This window comes from Bos javanicus, chromosome 22, assembly GCF_032452875.1.
Source record: "Bos javanicus breed banteng chromosome 22, ARS-OSU_banteng_1.0, whole genome shotgun sequence".
NCBI classification, from domain to species: domain Eukaryota; kingdom Metazoa; phylum Chordata; class Mammalia; order Artiodactyla; family Bovidae; genus Bos; species Bos javanicus.
The window spans coordinates 9,900,470-9,922,247 of NC_083889.1; the positions used below are offsets into that span (position 1 = coordinate 9,900,470).

The following is a 21,778-nucleotide window of genomic DNA, read 5'->3' on the forward strand; positions in this document are numbered from 1 at the left end:
ATTAATAATATCCAAAGTGTTAGTAAGTTGGTAATAAAAATGACCTTGAAATAAATGTGGGTAATAAGCCCAAGCAGTTCTTGAATTGTTTTAATAGTCTGTTTTATTTAGCTTACTTACTGAATTGTTCTTTGAATTTCTCATCAATGTTACATTGATTTTCTTGGATTTTCACATTGAGAATCTGCAGGTAATTATAACAAATTTCATCACAACTTCCAAACACCTAAATATCTTTTTCTTATTGCACTGACTGCTGCTGCTGCTGCTAAGTCGCTTCAGTCGTGTCCAACTCTGTGCGACCCCATAGACGGCAGCCCACCAGGCTCCCCCGTCCCTGGGATTCTCCAGGCAAGAATACTGGAGTGAGTTGCCATTTCCCTCTCCAATGCATGAAAGTGAAAAGTGAAAGTGAAGTCATTCAGTCGTGTCTGACTCCCAGCAACCCCATGGACTGCAGCCTACCAGTCTCCTCCGTCCGTGGGACCTTCCAGGCAAGAGTACTGGAGTGGGATGCCATTGCCTTCTGAAGGAGTAAGTGTATTTTTTTCTGTTCTTACCTTTAATGGAATTATTTTAGTACTTTACCATTGAGAGTCAGAGATTACAATTGTGTTATTTTTTAAATCAAAATAGAATTTACATTTTATAAATAATTTTTTGATATTAATTGATATCATTCATATGATTTTCTTCACCTTCAAATTATTATGTAATATATTTCCCAGTATTGCCAAAATAAACATACTTGATTATGGTATACTATTCATGTTAAAACAATTGATATACCAGTATCTTATTTTAAGATTTTTGTTTTAATGTTTGAAAAATGAGAATTGCCCAAATATTTTTTCTTAGGTATAATTATTGATAAGATTATTGCATTGACACAGTGCTTGTTTTATGAAATTCTGTATTTTGCTGCCGTTTATGTTCTGGGAGCAACTTTAAGGTAGTAATTAAGAGTCCAGGCTCCCACAAATCAGAACAGAGCAGTCCTGGCCTAAAGCAGACCCTTAGATTAATGCTTGGGAAACTACACATCCACGGACAAAAAAGGTTGAGAAACTACACAACCACGTACAAAAAAGTGAAACTGGACCACTATCTTACACTATACAGAAAAATAAACTTAAAATGGATTAAAGACTTGAATGTAAGATCTGAAATCGTCATACTCCTAGAAGAAAACATAGGGGTAAGGTACCTGATATCAATCACGGCAATGATATTTTTTAATTTGACACCACTTGCAAAGGCAGCAAAAACAAAATAAAAGCAAAAATAAACAAATGGGTCTACATCAGACTAAAAAACTTCTGTACCACAAGGGAAATCATCAACAAAATGAAATGGCAACCTATAGGATGGGAGAAAATATTTGTAAATCATATCTGATGAGGGGTTAATACCCAATATATATAAAGAACTCATGTGAGGACTTGCCTGGTGGTGCAGCGGTTAAGAATCCTTGCAATGCAGGGAACACGGGTTCAGTCCCTGGTCCAGGAAGATTCCACATGCTGCAGAGCAACGAAGCCACTGTACCACCACCACTGAGCCCGTGCACTGCCACTGCTGAGCTTCATGTGCCTACAGCCTGGGCTCCACAAAAGAGAAGCCACCGCAATTAGAAGCCTGTGCACTGCAATGAAGAGTAGTCCCTGCTCACCATGACTAAAGAAAGCCCACATGCAGCAGTGAAGACCCAGCACAGCCAAAAATAAAGAACTTAGAATCAATAGGGAAAAAAAAAACCCAAACAATCCAATTTTAAAAACGGCAGAGGAGCTGAACAGATATTTTTCCAAAGAAGAAAGACATACAAAATGGTCAACAGGTACCTGAAAATGTGCTCAGCATAACTAATCACTGGGGCTTCCCTGGTGGCTCGGTGGTAAAGAATCCGCTTGCCAATGCAGGAGACGTGGGTTTGATTCCTGGGTCAGGAACATGCCCTGGAGGAGGAAACGGAAACCCATCCCGTATTCATGCTTGGGAAATCCCACGAACAGAAGGAGCCTGGCATCCTTGGAGTCCAGTCCATGGGGTTGCAGAAGAGTCAGACACAACTTAGCAACCCAACAACAACACTCATTAGGGAAATGCAAATCAAAACCACAATAAGCTGTCACCTGTTAGAATGTCTATTAGGAGAAAGACAAGAAATAACAAGTGTTGTCAAGGATGAGGGGAAAGGGGAACACTTGGGCACTATTGTTGGGAACATAAATTGGTGCAGCCATGATAAAAAATAGTTTGAAGTTTCCCCTCAAAAATAAAAATAGAGTTACCACATGATTTGGCAAACCCACTTCTGGTATTAATATTTATCTGAAGGAATAGAAGTCACTATCTTGAAATGATATCTGCACCCCTATGTTTATTGCAGCATTATTTACAATAGCCAAGACATGGATAAAACCTAAAGTACGCAAGAAATGAATGAATAAAGAAAACTTGGAATATTATTCAGACACTCAGTTCAGTTCAGTTCAGTCGCTCAGTCATGTCCGACTCTTTGTGACCCCATGAATCACAGCACGCCAGGCCTTCCCATCCATCACCAACTCCCGGAGTTCACTCAGACTCACGTCCATCGAGTCAGTGATGCCATCCAGCCATCTCATCCTCTGTCGTCCCCTTCTCCTCCTGCCCCCTATCCCTCCCAGGATCAGAGTCTTTTCCAATGAGTCAACTCTTCGCATGAGGTGGCCAAAGTACTGGAGTTTCAGCTTCAGCATCATTTCCTCCAAAGAAATCCCAGGGCTGATCTCCTTCAGAATGCACTGGCTGGATCTCCTTGCAGTCCAAGGGACTCTCAAGAGTCTTCTCCAACACCACAGTTCAAAAGCATCAATTCTTCGGCGCTCAGCTTTCTTCACAGTCCAACTCTAGAAGAAAACAAAAGTCCTGTCATTTGCAACAATATGGATAGACTTTGAAGGCAGTATTTGAAATGGAATAACTCAGACCAATAAAGAAAAATATTATGTGATCTCACATATATGTGGAATCTAGTAAACACCCAAACTGATAGATTTAGAGAAGATATGGGTGGTTACCAGATGTATGAAATAGGGGTAGACAAAATGGATAAAAATGGCCAAAGGGTTTAAACTTCCAGTGATATGATAATTAAGTCCTCAGGATGTAACATACAGCATAGTGACTTTAGTTAACAATACTGTATATTTAAAAGTTGCTAAGAGAGTGGATCTTAAAAAATTCTTGTAACAAGAAAAAAACTTGTAACTATGTGTGGTGATGGATGTTAACTAAACTTATTTTGGCAATCATTTTGCAATATACACATATATAAATCATGTAATACAGCATTATATGCCAGGTGTATCTCAATAAAATTTTTTTAAAAAGAATCTAAGCCCTGAAGTGTGAACTATTTGGGTTAGAAATCCAGTTTCATTACTTGCTGCTGCTGCTGCTGCTAAGTCACTTCAGTCGTGTCCAACTCTGTGCGACCCCATAGACGGCAGCCCACCAGGCTCCCCCGTCCCTGGGATTCTCCAGGCAAGAACACTGGAGTGGGTTGCCATTTCCTTCTCCAATGCACGAAAGTGAAAAGTGAAAGTGAAGTCGCTCAGTCGTGTCTGACTCTTAGCGACCCCATGGACTGCAGCCTACTAGGCTCCTCCATCCATGGGATTTTCCAGGCAAGAGTACTGGAGTGGGGTGCCATTGCCTTAAGAAAAGGAATAAGAATGGTACCTACTTCATAAGATTGTGAATGTTAAATAATAGTTGGTACCAAGTACTTACCAGGGTTTGTGTCAAGTAATAAGTACTCAACAGAGATGCAAACACGTACACATAGGCACACTCAAAGAAACACACAAATTAAGAATGTGTTATATTTTATTAATTTTATTGCCCATCCTACACAACATGTAGGATCTTACTTCCCGGATTATGGATTCAGTCTGTGCCCCCTGCATTGGGAGCAAGAGTCTTAACCACTGGACGACCAGGGAAATCTCAAGAATGTATTATATTTTTAAAGCATCATAAAATTTGCCAGTAAAATTAGTGACAACCTAATGCCTCTTGAACCCTTAATTCTTTGAAATCCCTTTCTGCTTCTCCCATATGTGTTTGGTTTTCAAGGCTCTCTGCCTCTTCTGTCTTTTTTTATATTCAATTTGTATTAGCCCAGATACCAACAATTTCGGTGAGATTTTAAAAAGGCATTAATGAGTCACACATAGCTTTTTAAATATATAATTAGCTGCTTAATCCCCTCTGAATCTGGGCTATATCCTATTTCTCTCTCCTAATAATTTCTTCTTCTTCAACATTGCAAGAGGTTTGTCTGTTCATCAGTGTTTCCCAAGACCAGCTCTTGAATTAAATACTCAGTTTGTCTTCTTTTGGTTTTCTGATTTATTGATTTATGTCTTTATTGATTTCTCTCTTTCCTTTTGATTTTTATTTTCTGGAATGCATAGTCTCTGCCTGACTGAGTATGCAGTGGCAGGGGGAGCAGCCTGGAGAGGACTTGTGGGTCATTGTCTGTAGCTAAAGTTGACATGAGGCCGTTTCTGTTTCCTACCCTAGGGGAGTTTCTGGGGTCTGGGTCAAGGATCATATGGGCAAGGGGTTGTGTGGTAGGGCCCAGAGCACCCTCTGGGCGGTCATACATGGTCTCTCATTGGACAGATCTAGCGTAAGATTGTGAGGTTTGAAATAAGACACCTAGATTTGAGTCCAGGCTCTGCTACTTATTATCTTTGCAATAGATTCCTTCTTTTTTAAAATTTATTTATTTGGCTGCAGCAGGTCTTAGTTGCAGCATGCAGGATCTTTAGTTGCAGTATGTGGGATCTCGTTCCCTGACCAGGAATCAAACCCGGGCCCCCTGCATTGGGATCACGGAGTCTTAGCCACTGGACCACCAGGGAAGTCCCTTCCTTAACTTTACTTTAAACTTCATTTTTCTCATCTGTGACAGTACTCTTGCCTGGAAAATCCCATGGGCGGAGGAGTCTGGTAGGCTGCAGTCCATGGGGTCGCTAAGAGTCGGACATGACTGAGCGACTTCACTTTCACTTTTCACTTTCGTGCATTGGAGAAGGAAATGGCAACCCACTCCAGTGTTCTTGCCTGGAGAATCCCAGGGACGGGGGAGTCTGGTGGGCTGCCATCTATGGGGTTGCACAGAGTCCGACACAACTGAAGCGACTTAGCAGCAGCAGCAGCAGCAATGGTATTTTCCTCATAAGGTTATTGCAAGGATTAAATTAGACAAGGCAGGGAGTGCATTTACTTCACTGGCATAACCCTACTGGTAAATACTGATGCGTGTGTGTGTGTGTGTGTGTGTGTGTGTGTGTGCGTGTGCATATAAAACATTTCTTGAATTAATAATTCAAAAATATTTCTTGAATGAGCCTTGGGAATTTCCTTCCAGCCTTAAAACCCTACATGTTCCTGGAACCCAATCTTGTGAAGAGATTGAAGAGCTCACTGAACCTCTGCAGCTATTACGTGATAAAAATGATTGAAGCCACTTGCCAACATAAAAGTGCCTTGTGCACAGTTATTAATAATACTGAGCAGTGCCCATTATAGAAAACCTGCAGCTTTTATGCTTCCATAATTTTAGGCATGCTATCATCCTCTCAAGAAAGAAGAATCACCTCCAACACAAATCCTACCAGCTCTCTATTTTCCAATAAAGAGAACCTTGCAAATGATGAAAACAATGGCAGGTCTTTTCCACTAGCCCCACTCAGAGGCAGGGAAGGGATGTGGATGACGAACATTTACCTTGCCCTCCACAAATCACCACCTGCTTGGCGGTTTCCAAGCTGACGGCAAGATCTTCCATTAACAGACATGGGAAGGAAAGTGTTTCTCCTTGGACAAAGAGCCATTTCTGAAAAGAAAAGGCACTTCCTTAGGATAAAAACAACATGAAACACAAATCATTTAGAGAAAAATAACCAAACTAGACTCCCCAAAGGAAAGTACATATTCTTCTACATGGCATATATACTTGTTTCAGGGAAGTCACTTAGTGAAAATCTTTGACATTCTAGAAGCCTCTCCTCTTTTTTACGTGACTTTATATAATGACTCCACTTCCCATTTAGAGGGCAGGAAATGATTGTTTATTATTCTGCATTGCTGTGTGTAAATTTTTAAAATTAGAATGTAATTTGTTGGGCTGATAGCAAATATATAACATTTATACTATATATAAAACACAAGTCAGCCTCTATAAACTGCATAAAATGATGATAGAAAAATTACTATATAAACATAGTAAACATTTTAATCATAACCAGGGCACTGAGAGAGTGCCCTGAGAAAAAGTTACCTATAATATGAAGTAAAGACATGAATATAAGGATCCAAAGAGTGGAAAAAATAAAACAGGAGGAGAGAGACAGGTGGAGAGTTGGTGCTGACAGCCCTGTCTTTAGTAAGATCATAGGGTCAGAGTTGTCTGCATGCCTGCTAAGTCGCTGCAGTCGTGTCCAACTCTGTGCCACCCTATGGACTGCAACCCTCCAGGCTCCTCTGTCCATGGGATTCTCCAGGCCAGAATACTGGAGTAGGTTGCCATGCCCTCCTCCAGGGGATAATCCTGATCCAGGGATCGAACTTGAGTCTCTTATGTCTCCTGCATTGGCAGACAGGTTCTTCACCTCTAGCGCCACCTGGAAAGCCAGAGTGGTCTACTTGAGGGGATAACATTCTCAGTAAGTCACTCCAGACACGAGCTTCATGGTTCACTTCCTCCTCAGCATCCTCATAGCTGAGCATTCCAGCTCTGCTTATCTATCTGCCCCTGAGAACCAGAAGGATGCTCAGAATTGCCATGCTATCTCTGGGGTCTCTGTCCTGCCAGCTAGAAAAAAAAAAGATTGGGGTTTGATTTTTGAAGAGGTAGGTGGGGAAGGAAAACAACTACAGTTTAAGATGAGGAGCTTCTGTTTTTTTTTTTTCCTCTGGGTCATAAAGTAGTCCTGGGACAAAACTGTCTTTTACAAAAAGACTTTAGTGGATTTTTTTTTTTTTTTGAAACAGATCTCAGTAAACTAATGATTCCATACTTGATGGAGCTATAATTAGAGCTTGATCCCATGATATTAAATGTTACATCCTTTACAAAAAGTATTGGTAATTTACATAATAACATGAAAAGAGAAGAACAACTGTTTTTCATATTATGTATCTTTTCCCAAGATTCTATTGCATATCAGCTGTTAACAGGTTAAAATAATAGACACTTATTACATATGACACTTTTTTTTTGAGATGGGCCTCTTATGCCTTCTTGCATGTTTCCGGAGGATTTTCTGAATTCAATATTCAAGTAGCAGTCAAAAGTCTCCAGGACTTAGTAGAGTAACTACGTTCTACTCTACATCTCTGACTCAGTGATAACATTTCCATTGTGTGGAATTATGTTTCTTTTGCCCAATGTTGATGTAAGATTAATATAATTTGGGGTATTTGATGGTATAGATGTTGCACTTAGAAGATAGAAGCAGGAAATCCCTCTGAACAAATATCTTTGAGAAGAAAGGCTGCAGTGAAAAGTTGGGTTCCATCAACTTCCAGATAAAAGTCCCTCCTCCAGTTGTCATGCAGAACATGAAGGTTTTTCTTATTTTCAGAAAACAATGAAATTGGGAAGGAATTGTGAAATGCTTCAGAGGAAGGGAAAGGGTATTTCCTTTCCTTGTACCTTTGCTCAGGACCTTTATGAAAAGATAAACTTGAATCCTGCCTTCACTCTCTCTCACAGTACTGTGGAAACTATCATAGCCATGAAATCTCTTGTGATTTTGTCAGCCAGAGTTATCTTTATTGAACTTATTCAAGGACTAGTAAAGGTACTGGTTAACAGCACCCAGCTGCAGATCTCGCTGGTAGAATTAACTGGTGAAACCAGGAAAGGGATCAGGGTTTTAGCAAGCAAACTAAAAACCACAGACAACATAGACACCTTACGCCCCCTATTGTTAAAAATGTATAAATCTGGAGATACATCCATCTACACTCAGCACCAGGTACATCTCTCTCTCTCTCTCTTTTTTAAAACAATTTTTATTTTGGATTATTAAAAAAAAGCTTAAGCTTTTTATTTTATATTGGTGTATGACTGATTAATAATGTCATAATAGTTTCAGGAGGACAGCACAGGGACTCAGCCATACATATGCATGTATCCATTCTCCCATAAACTCCATCTCTTTTGACTTGTGATCAGGGGCTGTTCCCCATGCAGAGAGCTTCTTGTTATTTTTACCAACCTACCAGATGGCCCGCTCAGTCCACACTTTCATTATTATTATAGCCACGTGGATATTGTCACGCCAGGCATGAGGAATGGACTGGTGAGGAGGACTCCAGCATACACAAAGCTCCTGTGGAGAGCCCTGCTAATTGCCCTGTGGTCCAGACTCAGCATCACAGTGATTTCCTGACAGCAATCCAGATGGTTGCAGCCTCTACTGTAGGCATGCCAGCCTGGGAAGGAGGGCACTGACACCTGCTCAAGGAAGATGGCTGAGCCCATTTATTCTGATTTACAAAGATGACACAGATTCCAGAGTGTTGGCCCTGTGGGACCACAGAGCCCATTTCTAAACAATAGACACTGAGGCCTCCTCAGCCATCCACCTCCCTGCCCTCTGGCCTTGCTTGTAACAGAAAGTTAGCTGCAGCCCTTAAACTCTGTTTGCTCTCTCGTTTTATTGCTGGCAGAAAGCAGTGCAGTTTATCAACATTATCTCATATCGGCAGATCCCAGACAGTGAAATGGTAGTTGTTGGGGCCATTAAAAGCTACTTCCACACTCTGCCTGGTGCAGAATTTATAGAGCCTCCCTGTTTTAGGTCCTGGAAAGTACAGATCGTCTCATTATATGAAATGACAACCTAGCGCCTCAGAGATAGGGCAAATCTGAGTACTCACGGGCCTCAGGTACAACTGGGCTTTTGAGGCTTGTTAAAAATGATGCTGATAAACTTTTAAGATTTTTATGGGATGCATCCTTTCCTATGCTCAGGCTTTCAAGGGAAAATATACTTCATCTCAGAAAGCTCTGGCAAATCCTCTTCTGAGGAAATTCGCATTCCTTTCTTAATCAATTTTGCTCTTTATACTCACCTGTATTTCCACAGTGCATTTCTGCGTATGTATGTTTTCCTCTGAGCTCCTCAGAAACGGAGGCCGAGACAGGATTCTTGTGTACATGGTTTATTGAAGAAGTGCTCTGAGGAAAATGGAAGTGAAAATGGAAGTGGGGGGAGCAGGGTGGGGCAAAGAAAGGAGCTGAGCAAAGCAGAGGCCTCGGCTTGATCCCACAGGGGCTATGGAGGATGAGTTAAATACCCCAGAGATGGTCGCACCGTGTTGTCAGGAAACCTTTTTTTTTTTTTTTTTTTTGCCCCTCTGTCAGTGAGTCATAGTCTCTGATGTGGAGGAGAGATGTGCAGGGTTTGTTGTAACTCTCAGGCAAGGAGAATTTAACTCAGGGAAAGGGCGATCCATGGTCATCATGATTTGATGATCCATCATGTGGGAATTTGTTAGACCTGTCAATTCTCAGGGAGCTCCTCAGACCTACTGAATCAGAAACTCTGGAAATGGGGGTGCAGAACTCAGAGGGTCCACTAACCCTCCAGGTGACTGTGATTCATAATAATATTTAAGAACCACTTCTTTAAGTCAGTTCCCTGGAGAACAGGGTCATCGCTCACAGCAGCTGCAGGATGGTTGCACAAGCCTGGTAAAGGGGAACAATGATTTCTATTAGGTCTCAGGAAAGCACACAAACGAAGAAATGTGTGTGTGCTCAATGGTGTCCAACTCTTTGCAACCTCCTGGACTGTAGCCCACCAGGCTTCTCTGTCCATGTAATTTTCCTGGCAAAAATACTGGAGTGGGTTCCCATTTCCTATTCCAGAGGATCTTCCTGACCCAAGGACTGAAACAAAGAAAGAAAAATGGAGGCTAAATCTTAAGTCTGAGGATATTAATTGGGTAAAGGAGGTGGATTTCTATTCAGGGGGAGAATCATATATGAAGGTTCTAAAGTAAAAAAAGGTTATTGAAGAAGCCAGAATATCAAGCACAAGGTAAACAGCAGTGCAAGGTGAGAGTTGAAAGGTAGGCTGGGGTCAGAAAGGTGCTTCTAGTGGCCAAAAATAACTACAGTTAACATTTACAGAGCATTTGCTATCTGCCAGATACTTTGCTAAGTGCTTCTCACGCATCTTAATCAGTCCTCATAAACATACAGGATGTAGAGAGATTAGATGAGGGCATTGAGCCTTATTAACTAAGGCGAACAGTAGTGAGTGATGGAGCAGAGAGTGCTGACCCAAAACTTTGGGTACAAAGCCCCCCTGTTAACCACCACATTCTAACGTGGTATGGATTTTTGGAGTCCAATCCTAAAAGCCATGGAAAACCACTCAAGGATTTACCAGAAAAGTGATATGGTCATGTTTGTATTGTATAAAGAGTATCTTAGCTGTTTGACATATAATTAAGATGTAACATTTCATAAGTTTAAGGTGTACGTGATCTGATACATGTAATCACTTATATATTTATTATCACATCTGCTTAAGAACAGAAATTACTCTTTTTGCTGAATAAACAGTAATTGCCCGCCGTCTAACCCAAAAGCACCCCACCCCAGCACAACCATTCTTATATTCCCTGCCCAGCCTCAGAGAATGTGATTTGTACATCTGGAGTGGGACCCGGCAGGCTACTTTTTTTTTTTTTTTAATCTACATTACCAAAAAAAAAAAAAGTTCCCTAGTAGATTTATTTCCCAGTTGGCTCAGCAGTAAACAATCTGGAACAGATGCAGATTCCATTCCTGGGTAGGGAAGATCCCCTGGAGGAGCGCATGCAACCCACTCCAGTATTCTTGCTTGGAGAATCCAGCGGACAGAGAAGCCTGGTGGGTTACAATCCACGGTGTCGCAGAAAGTCAGACACAAATGACGCAACCGACTACGTATGCACACACAGCAGATTTTAAAGCAGTTGTCCTTACCCTAAGGGCTTCCCAGTTGGCATTAGTGGTAAAGAACCTGTCTGCCAATGCAGGAGACATAAGAGACGAGGGTTCAATCCCTGGGTCTGGAAGATCCCCTGGAGGAGGAAATGGCAACCCATTCCAGTAGTTTTGCCTGGGGAATCCCATGGACAGAGGAGCCTGGTGGGTTACAGTCCATGGGAGTCGCAAAGAGTGGGACATGACTTAGCGGCTGAACACCGCTTACCCAAAGGGCTGCGCTTGCCACCACGCGGCTCTCTATTGCAAAAAGAGCCGCCAAGTTCCAAGTCTCGCGAAAGTTTTCCTTTCCTGAGAATTTGGTACAAGTCGCGCGAGAATGGCTCGTCCGTTCGTAAGGCTGCATGAGACGCAAAGGTGAGGCGCACTGGAAGATTAAGAGGTCCGTGCTTCTAGTATGTTCGCGCTGTGTGTGGCTTAAGACTCGGGTTGTAGACGCTCACACCAGGCTAGTGGTCTGGCAGGAACGTTGACCTTAGAGGTGAGTCACGTGATATTCCTCCCAGGGCTGCGAGTTCACTTAACCTGTGTTTCACCCAGGTTTCTCATTTTCGACTTCTGGGTCCGTGAGGCGCCGACTTTGCGGTCCAGGGAGAGAGACCCGAGGGTCCCTGTGACAGTGTGTGCGCGCCTGCGCGGTGTTGGGTCGGGGGCGGTGGGGAGGAGAGAGGAGGGTGGGGGGAATCTGAGGCAGTAAGATGAGGGCATGGAAACAGTGGAAGAACCGGCAGTGGCCACACTAAGCATTTATAAGTGAGAAACGCAAAAAAAAAAAAAAAAAAAGCGTATCATGAAGCAAACCAAGAACGAGGATTTCAGCCCCATTATTTCAATTATGTTTTATGATGGGGGCCCGCTTTGTGTTCCAAATAGGGTAGGGTGCCTGCAGAATTTGGCCTTGGTTGGAAAATCTGATTTGTGTGGTGGGCTGCGGTCCATGGGCTCGATAAGAGTCGGACACGACTGAGCGACTTCACTTTCATGCATTGGAGAAGGAAATGGCAACCCACTCCAGTGTTCTTGCCTGGAGAATCCCAGGGGCGGCGGAGCCTGGTGGGCTGCAGTCTCTGGGGTCGCACAGAGTCGGACACGACTGAAGCGACTTAGCAGCAGCAGCAAACCACAAATAGACTGCAAGAGTCAACTTTTGCAGCAGAAAGACAAACTAAAAATGCCCTGGTCCAGAATTTTACCTGAAGGTAGGCCACAGTTTGGTGTAAGGAACAGTATTGAGTGCCTTTTTTTTTTTTTTTTTTTTGGCTAGACTCTTACATTAGGCTAACTTTTCTCCAGAGAGCCAGTTGCAGTTTTCCCATTTGGATCTTAGGTCATCTGGAGATGGCATTTGCTATGTTTCAAACCCACATTTTGCTCTGCCTTTTTCTCTCCCATTTCCGTCTTTTTCTCTTAACTCCATGCAGCTAGTTTTTGAATGGCTCCATCTGTTGGTGCATGCTGCTCCAGTTCCTGCGCTAAACATCAGAGTTGAAACAGTTTATCACAGCTTCAGCCTGTCCACCTGTTGAGAGCCGGCTATTAAATTTCATTGCCTGTGTCGCCTACTGTCTGGTTTTCTAGGACTGCGGTCCTGCAGTTTTAAATGTCAACACTTTTTTTCCATGGAGGAACCCTCCTGCCTTAATCTCACTTTTCATCTTTTTAAACACATGGCTTCTTTCAAAGCTTTTTCATTCTATTTTCTGAATATATCCATTAGCCAGGAAGAATTTGCAGCACTTTAATTACTGTTTAATGAACTAGGGATGCTGATAAATGTTTAAAATTATATCATGCAGGTGTAATTATTTCTATTTTATTCTGTCACACTTTGTATCCTGAGGAAGGTTTTTTTTTCCCTGATTATATGTTACTGTGTGTTGTGGTTTCTCTTGTCCAGGAGTGATGGTCCAACCCACTCTTCTACAGAAATCTTTCCAGGTGCCTTTCCCAGTGGATGGGAGTCTATGTTCTGCACCCCCAGGAACCCTGGAGAATGGAAGCTGGAGAGATGGAGAAGTAGACCCAACACAGAAGAGGACCATCCCTCACCACCATCACCAGCCTTCCTTATGGTGTGCTTCCGGTACATTATCTCCTTTAAGACTCACTTAGTCCTGCACCTGAGTTAGCCTTGGTGTCTGAGAGGAAGTTGAAGATCAGAGACATGAGACACTTTCAAAGGTCATGTGTCAAGCAAGTGGCTGAGTTAGAACACAATATTTTTGAGTTCTAAACCTGTGTTTTTCCCAGTATCCCGGAGTTTAAGGACTTCAGGTCCTGGCTAGGACCAGCATCGTGCTTGCTCGCCTGTGCTCCTTTAGTCCCTTCAGAGCCATTTTCAGTACAGTAGTCCCCACTTATCCCTGGGGGATAAGCTCCAAGACTTCAGTGAATGCCTGAAAGTCTGGATGGAACCAAACCCTATATATACTATGTTTTTTCCAATACATACATACCTATGATAAGGTTTAATTTATGCAGTAGACACTGTAAGACGTTAGCAGCAAAACTAATAATAAAATAGAGCAATTATAATATACTGTAATAAACATTATGTGAATGATTCTCTTTAAAAAATATCCTCTCTTTTAAAAAATGCCTTTTCTGTCTTAACTAAGCACTTAATACACATTGTGGCTATAACTTTTGCAGCTTCAGGTACAACAGCAAAACTAGCACAAATTCCTTTTTCCTTCTTCATAATTTCACAGATAGAAGATTGGGTTTTACTCTAGATCTTAGCAACCTTAGCATATGACTCTTTTTCCCCCTTAAGTTGAGAATTTTCTCCTTTTTATCTGAAGGAAGCACTTTCCAGCTTCTCTATGGCATTTCTGAATTGCTAGTATCACTATTCTTATGCTTTGGGCCATTAACTAAAAGAAGGATTACTTAAATACAAGCACTGTGATACCAAAACAGTCAAACTGATAACTAAGTGACTAAGGGCAGGACAAGCTGGACAAAGGCATGATTCACATCCTGGACTGGATAGAGCAGGGTAGGGTAGTATTTCACTACACTACCCAGCATGGTGTATAGTTTAAAACTTATGAATTGTTTGTTTCTGGAGTTTTCTGTTTAATATTTTTGGACCATGTTTGAACATGGGTAACTGAAACCTCAGAAAGCAAAACCATGGAGAAGAGAAGACTGCTGTATCAGCTGCAGGGTAATAATAGTATTAACAGGACACTTAATGAGTTATCAAGCTTTCTAGAAAATGTTAAGAGAAAGTTGGGTGTGTCGTTTTACTGGTGAATAATATAAATTATTTTAAAAATTAAATAGACAAGGGATACATTAATGGTGCATGTCATGCGATTAAATGTCCCTAACTTATAAAAGACAAAATGCAAGCTCAGGACACTGATTTTAGAAGCTCGCATCAGGCTAGCCCCCAAAGCTACTCTGAAGGCCCACATTCCTTCTCTGCCACAAAGTCTAATAATGTTGAAAATTGAGAAACATTGTTTTTGCTTAAATACCTTCTTGAATGGATTATATTTCTTTTTGCTAGTGATTCTGCCATTTCCTTGAAGGTGGGGACTGAGAGAGAGAAGTAAGGATCTAAGTATTCCCTTGTGTACAGATGAAAGTGTCCAGACAAAAAGATGGTTTTACAGCATTTACAATTTGTGGTGCTGCCCTTCCCTCACAACTGTATGTTTATGTTTAATGTGGATGTCAGCATTCTTGCCTTCTAAGGTGGTTGACCTAGTTGTCAGTCACAAAGTAAGACCGCAGCCTAATAGGTTAATGGCAGATTATACCTTTGAGAGGCAGTATTTGAAGAGTATGTCATATATAAAAGAGATGAATTTTCAGGGAAGAAAAAATAAGGTTAGCCTTAGTGTTTGGAGCTTAGAAAAGTAAAAGAAGGTACTTTGACTTCTGTTCTGTTTCTGAAATTTAGCATGACTCTCTAACAGGACTGGAGGACTGCAGTCCATTCCAGAAAGGCAGAGAGTTTTTGAAATTGATATCCAACTGTCTAAGATGATGTGGATATGCTGGTGTTCCAAATCAACTCTTCAGTTGAAACCTTTTGCTTCATTTTCTCCATGTTAAGTTATCAGTGTTATTTCGTGTTACTCCCAGTGATTTTCATTCTGAGGCTGCTGCCTGGTCTCTTGGGACATTAATATTTATGGTTGTCAGTGCCCATATCATTGCTCCTGGCACAAATTAGCAACTTATTTAAGCTCATCAAAAATAGATCCACTCTTCCTGTAATGAGTATCATTGCCTTTGTGCTTAAAATTATAAATGGCCGCTTTAGTATATGTGCTAAATTTCTTGAGAAAATTCTAGTGCAAAAATGAAACTAGTTTGTTAAGTGGCTATTGTAAAAGAAATCCAAAACTCTTAAATAGCAAAAGTGTGGATTTTGTTTCTTTGCTTGTTTTTTTTGACATATTTTATTTTAAAAATGTGCTTAAAAGTTAAATAGTTCTAAATGGCTGAAAGTGAAAAAGATACCAGTCTAATTGATCTCTTTTCTTATACCTGAGTCCCACTACCCAGAAGCAAAAATATTCAACTCTATTAGCTATTTGTTCAGGTATTTATATTAATATTTCTAGATGTCATGTTTACATTGTAGTTTGTGGATTTAGACATTCAGATGTCATTTGTTGATTTATTCCTGTGATTTATTAGGGCTTAGTGAGAACACATGCCCACCTGCACATTTCTTCTCTATATTGCCAGTATATATACTCTGGTTAAATCAGTACTCAGTGTTTATGTTTATTGCTGAAGTAACTGACCTCACTGAAATATACTCTCAAACAGTCAATTCCAGTTAGTGAAACATGGCTTTGTTTTGTACATTGCATTTTTTTTTCTTTTCTATGTATTTATTACAAATTCATCCAGAATGCTTTCATTTTTCACTCATTGTCCCAGAACTTTCCTGCATTATCCAGAGTTGATCCTTTGTTTCATGCATCCTGTTTACTCATTTCTTGGTTTGTTCTACTTCTTAATAGAGTACATCCTTCAAAAGTTTTCTAAGAAAAAAGGTAGTGAAAAGGTGGCTGTCATTCTATTTATTTTAACCTTGAGTGGTTTGGCTGGGTATAGAATCCTATGATGGAACTGGTTTTTCTTCAGAATTTTGGATGCATTGTCTTTTAGTTTTCAGGAATGCTGCTAAGAAGTCTGAAAACATTACTTTTGATCTTTTGTGCTTTACATATTTCTACCTATGAAGGTTTTATTTTTCCACTTAATTTCTAATGTTCTGAAATGTCACATAATATGTCCTGGGGGAGGTTGTTTTCTGTTCATTGTAGCAGACAGGCAGAAATGGTCCCTGTCAGCGTCATGTATGGATGTAAGAGCTGGACTGTGAAGAAGGCTGAGCACCGAAGAATTGATGCTTTTGAACTGTGGTGTTGGAGAAGATTCTTGAGAGTCCCTTGGACTGCAAGGAGGTCCAACCAGTCCATTCTGAAAGAGACCAATCCTGGGTGTTCTTTGGAAGGACTGATGCTGAAACTGAAACTCCAGTACTTTGGCCACCTCATGCGAAGAGTTGACCCATTGGAAAAGACCCTGATGCTGGGAGGGATTGAGGGCAGGAGGAGAAGGGAATGACAGAAGATGAAATGGTTGGATGGCATCACTGACTCAATGGACATGGGTTTGGGAAAACTCCGGGAGTTGGTAATGGACAGGGAGGCCTGGCGTGCTGTGTGTGATTCATGGGGTCGCAAAGAGTCGGACACGACTAAGCAACTGAACTGAACTGAACCGAACTGAACGGTGAGATATTTTGTTATTTCTTTAATCCTTCCCACACTTTACCTCATTATTTCTTTATGATAGTTCTACTATAATTTTTTATCTTCTGGATTTTTTATAATTTATTTTCTGTTTTCCATTTTTGGCTTTCTTGCTCATGTTTCTAATTTGCCTCCATTTTATTTTAGTAATTTCTATCATTTTTAATATTCAAATTCATTTTTCATCCTCTAAACCTCCTATAAAAAGTTGTATTATATTTTTGTTTCATGGATATAATATCCTTTCTTATCCCTTTGAGGATATTAGAGGTATTGTTTCTCATAATCTTTCTTTTCCTGTTCCTTTTATATAGTCTCAGTTTCCTCTGACTTCTTTTTAATTAGAAGCTCTTGTCAATTTGATTGTCCCTGTATGTCCATTTATATTTAACAGTGAAATATTAAATTTGTGATAAAAAAAAAAAAAAACTCTGCACACCTGGAAAAGATTTATCTACTGGTAGAATTCACTGTAGAGCAGTTGGGTTTTGAAAGAGTGTACCAGTTTCTGGGTCTTTTTGTGTTAGGCTGGTCTTCTCTATAAGAAAACCCTTTAATATTTTGCCTGAAGTGTATACTTGGCTGCTAACAGTCTGGGAAGCAAGAGTAAGAGAGCAGGCTTTCTTTTAATGCCATTTCAGCCTTGTGTTCAGCCTTCTCCATTGTTCTTTGTGTTCTTCAGTCAGTGGATTCTTGTCATTAACCTTTTCCTGCTTTGGTTGGGAGGTGGGAAAGGTAGTAATTAGTTAGCCATGTGGAGTAGCAGAGGGTACTTGAAGGTATAAGCTTTCCATTTGTAAACTTTGAAGCATTTTCCCTGTTTGAAGTCCATGTGCCATTTCTAGCTTCTATAACACCAGTTGACTCTAAATCCTGAAAATATATAGGGCATCTCAGGTCTAATTCTCACCAGAAAGATTTTCCTCTTGAAGTACTTAGTTTTTCTAGTCTAGTTTTCTCAAGTAGGGTCTCCACTCTTCAATCTGCATACTGTCTCCCCAGAAGGTATGGCTATCTCCAGTCCACTGCTGTGACGTTTCCTACCTCTGCCCCACTATTTATGTATTTTATTTGATTACTAGTGTTTTAATGTGATCTTAGAGAGGGATCATATTAAAATTCCTGTGTTAATTCTTAAAATTCTGTTTAAATTAAGATAGGCACCATGGTTTGACTGGAAGGAGTTTCTTTTCTACTAATTAGGGGAAGATAAGAGACATAAAACATGCCCTATGTATCTTTAAATTTTAGTATCTGAGATCTGCTTAACTATGACTAAGTAAAACTATTTTTGCTCCGATCTTCAGTCCTTAACCAATCCTCAGTCCTTAAATCCACTAAAATTTAAATGTTGAGTAAGGAAATGGCTGCCACCCAACCCACAAATCCCAAAGCACACCAAAAATTTCTGTGAACTATTCCCTGAGGTGAAAACACCAACACATCTAATTTGAGGCTATGCAATTTACAGCTCATCCTGGTTCTGAAATCTAGGCATAGCCTAATTCATGTAGTAGTAGAAGTATGGTATCTCATACCAGTATGAAATATATGACACTAGTTTAGCTGCTGGGAGAAGGCAATGGCAACTCACTCCAGTACTCTTGCCTGGAGAATCCCAGGGACGGAGGAGCCTGGTGGGCTGCCATCTGTGGTGTCGCACAGAGTCGGACATGACTGAAGCGACTTAGCAGCAGCAGCAGCTTAGCTGCTGGCTCAGAAGTGATAAGGAAACGTTTATTAGAAAATGGAAAAATGGAAAGTAACTTACAAATAGTAACCTGCAGTAACTTGGTGCATGCGTGCTAAGTTGTGTCCGACTCTGTAACCCTATGGACTACAGCCTGTCAGGTTCCTCTGTCCATGGGAGTTTCCAGGCAAGAATACTGGAGTGGGTTGCCATTTCCTTCTCCAGGGGAACTTTCAGACCAAGGGATTGAACCTGTGTCTCATGTCTCTTGCGCTGACAAGCAGCCAGGGGTAGGGGGTGGGGTGGGAGTCTTTACCACTAGCGCCACCTATAGATACTGCTGAGCCAAAAGCAATTGGGTATATTTGACAAGGGCTTCAGTCGTGTCCGACTCTGTGTGACCCCACAGACGGCAGCCCACAAGTCTCCCCTGTCCCTGGGATTCTCCAGGCAAGAACACTGGAGTGAGTTGCCATTTTCTTGTCCAAAAAGAGAGATATGAGCTAATTAAAATAATTGGCTAATTTGAAAGTGGAAATGAAAAGAGATTAAATAGAACTCAGAAATTTGGTACAACATAGAGTCAGCATAGCTTATTTCTTTTATACTGAAAATGCAAGAGATAAATTTGAGAAGGTCTTAAGATCCATCAAAACTCAGCCTTTTGGAATAGATCAAATTAAGACTATGACCTTCACCTCTAAAGGTAAAGTTACAATATCAAAGTGAATTAAGAAGCCTCAAAGCAAAAATAAAAATAAGGGCATAGCATTATAAGAAGAGGGACACAACGTTTCTGGAATAGCTCACCAGCTCTAGGGTAATCTAGTTTAAAGCTAGAGATATGAGGACCAAAAAACCCCAAAGAAGCACAATTTATGTGAAAAACATGTTCTTAAAAAGATCTCTGGCACATGTAACTTTCTGGAATGGAATGCATGAGAAATCTCTTACATTTTGAGAGTTTGCTGTCAAATATATATCATAAGGCTGCATTTAAATATCCTGTAACTGAGTATTGGACACCTACCCATCATGTGCAGAATAATGAAAGTGAAAGTGAAAGTCACTCAGTCATGTCTGACTCTGCGACTCCATGGACTATACAGTCCATGGAATTCTCTAGGCCAGAATACTGGAGTGGGTAGCCTTTCCCTTCTGCAGGGGATCTTCCCAAACCAGGGATTGAACCCATGTCTCCCACATTGCAGGCGAATTCTTTACCAGCTGTGCCACCAGGGAAGCCCAAGAATACTGTAGTGGGTAGCCTATCCCTTCTCCAGCAGATCTTCCCAACCCAGGAGTTGAACCAGGGTCTCTTGCACTGCAGGTGGATTCTTTACCAACTGAGCTATCAGGGAAGCCCCATGAGCAGAATGAGGGCTGGGAAAGTTGTGCACTTGTAAGAGTGTGTTCCTCAATGCCCACTTCAGAGACAGCCAAAGAGGAGAAAAAGGAAGAACCCTACAGACTGGGGCCAGGGATCACAAAGAACAGTGGACAAGGAAGCTCTTCCCAAGAGAAAAGCTTTTCCCAAGAGTTCCCAGGACTCAAGCATGGGATCATTCTTCATCCAAGAGTGGGCCCTTCACAGTGTTGACCTAGCTAGCCATGAAAGGGTTACTTTTCATGTTTTAAATAAGTTATCTTGAAAATAACTCAGAAAACTGATCTTACAGAAACTTTTACAATTGAAAGGTCTCTTCTCAGTTCTGTTATATAAACCTTGGGTAATGCTTATTTTGAACTTCCGTGAGATTCACTGTAGTAATTAAAGTGTTATTTCCTGGAGATGTGTTCTGTCACTGATTCCTCCAGTGATAAAGAACCTGCCACACTGAGCTATGACAAAGTTAATTCCAATATATGGAGCTGATGATAATAAGAGTAATCCAGGAAAGTTAATAATTTAAAAGAAATTTAATATTCTTTGGATATTTGTTTGACTTTTACATGAAGATGTTATTAAGAGTCTAATTTTATATGGATGGCCAGTAAATACATGAAAAGATGCTCAGCATCACTAATGATTAGAGAAAGGCCAAGCAGAGCAATGTTGAGGTACTACTTCATCTTTAAAAAGTCTGTAAGTAACAAATGCTGCCAAGGGTGTGGAGAAAAGGGAACCCTCCTCCATTGTTGGTGGAAATTTAAGTTGGTGCAGCCATGATGGAAAACAGTTTGGAGAGTCCTTATGAAACTAAAGATAGAGCTACTGTGTGACCCAGCAATCCCACTTCTGGGTGTATATCCAAACAAAACGCTAATTCACAAAGTTACATGCACCCCTGTGTTCAAAGCAGCACTATTCACAGTAGGCAAGACGTGGAAACCACCCAAATGTCCATTGACAGATCAATGGATGAAAAAGATGTGGTACATATAGACGATGGAATACTACTCGTCCATAAAAAAGGAAAAGCTCATGCCATTTGCAGCAACGTGGATGCAACTAGAGATTATCGTACTAAGTGAAGTACGTCAGAAAAAGACATACCATATGGTATCCCTTATGTGAAGAATCTGAAATACGACACAAATGAACCTATCTATGAAACAGAAACAGAATCAGGGACATAGAGGACCACTTGTGGCTGCTGAGAAGGGGATTGGGGAAAGGATAAAGTGCTAGGTTAGGATTAGCAGATGTAAGCTTTTTATGTATAGAATGGAAATAAACAGCAAGGTCCTACTGTATAACACAGCAAGCTATATTCAGTAGCCTATGATAACTCCGGAGTTGGTGATGGACAGGGAAGCCTGGCGTGCTGCAGTCCATGGGGTCACAAAGAATCGGACACGACTGAGTGACTGAACTGAGCTGAACTGATGATAAATCATAATGGAAAATAATAAATTAAAAGGGAATGTATATATATATATATATGTATATATATATGTATAACTGAATCACTTTGCTATACAGCAGTAATCAACTTTGTACATCAACTATACTTCAATTAAAAAAGAATCTGATATTAACAAAAATTGTATACTTCTTTCATTTTTGTCAAAAATAAGGAAGTTTTACATGCATTATATATAAAACATTTTTTAACATTTGTGTTTCTTTCATGTCACTTTTTTTCACCCACCATTTGTATTTGGATAGTGTTATTCTTTAACAATCAGCCAAAATAAAATTAACTTCCATGAATACGTGTGTGCATGCTAAGTTGCTTCAGTTGTGTCCGACTCTTTGTGACTCCACAGACAGAGGAACCT

At 40.7% G+C, this 21,778-nt stretch overlaps 1 protein-coding gene and 1 long non-coding RNA gene across 4 annotated transcripts in view; one reads left to right on the plus strand and one right to left on the minus strand.

The window, feature by feature from the left end:
- Positions 1 to 5,793: 5,793 nt before the first annotated feature.
- Positions 5,794 to 11,337, minus strand: LOC133235043 (uncharacterized). Its single transcript, XR_009732425.1, has 3 exons — positions 11,051 to 11,337; positions 9,145 to 9,250; positions 5,794 to 5,896 (listed from the first exon to the last, which is right to left on the minus strand). It is a non-coding gene; the product is annotated as an uncharacterized LOC133235043 (long non-coding RNA).
- Positions 11,338 to 11,463: 126 nt separating this feature from the next.
- STAC (SH3 and cysteine rich domain) overlaps positions 11,464 to 21,778 on the plus strand; it is a 355,507-nt gene continuing 345,192 nt past the window's right edge. Inside the window, exons 1-2 of one of the 3 annotated variants that reach the window (XM_061395838.1) lie at positions 11,464 to 11,552; positions 12,969 to 13,154. The gene's annotated coding sequence lies outside the window, so the exon portion shown is untranslated. The remainder of the gene's footprint in view (positions 11,553 to 12,968; positions 13,155 to 21,778) is intronic. The other 2 variants (XM_061395839.1, XM_061395840.1) reach the window with 2 other exon arrangements.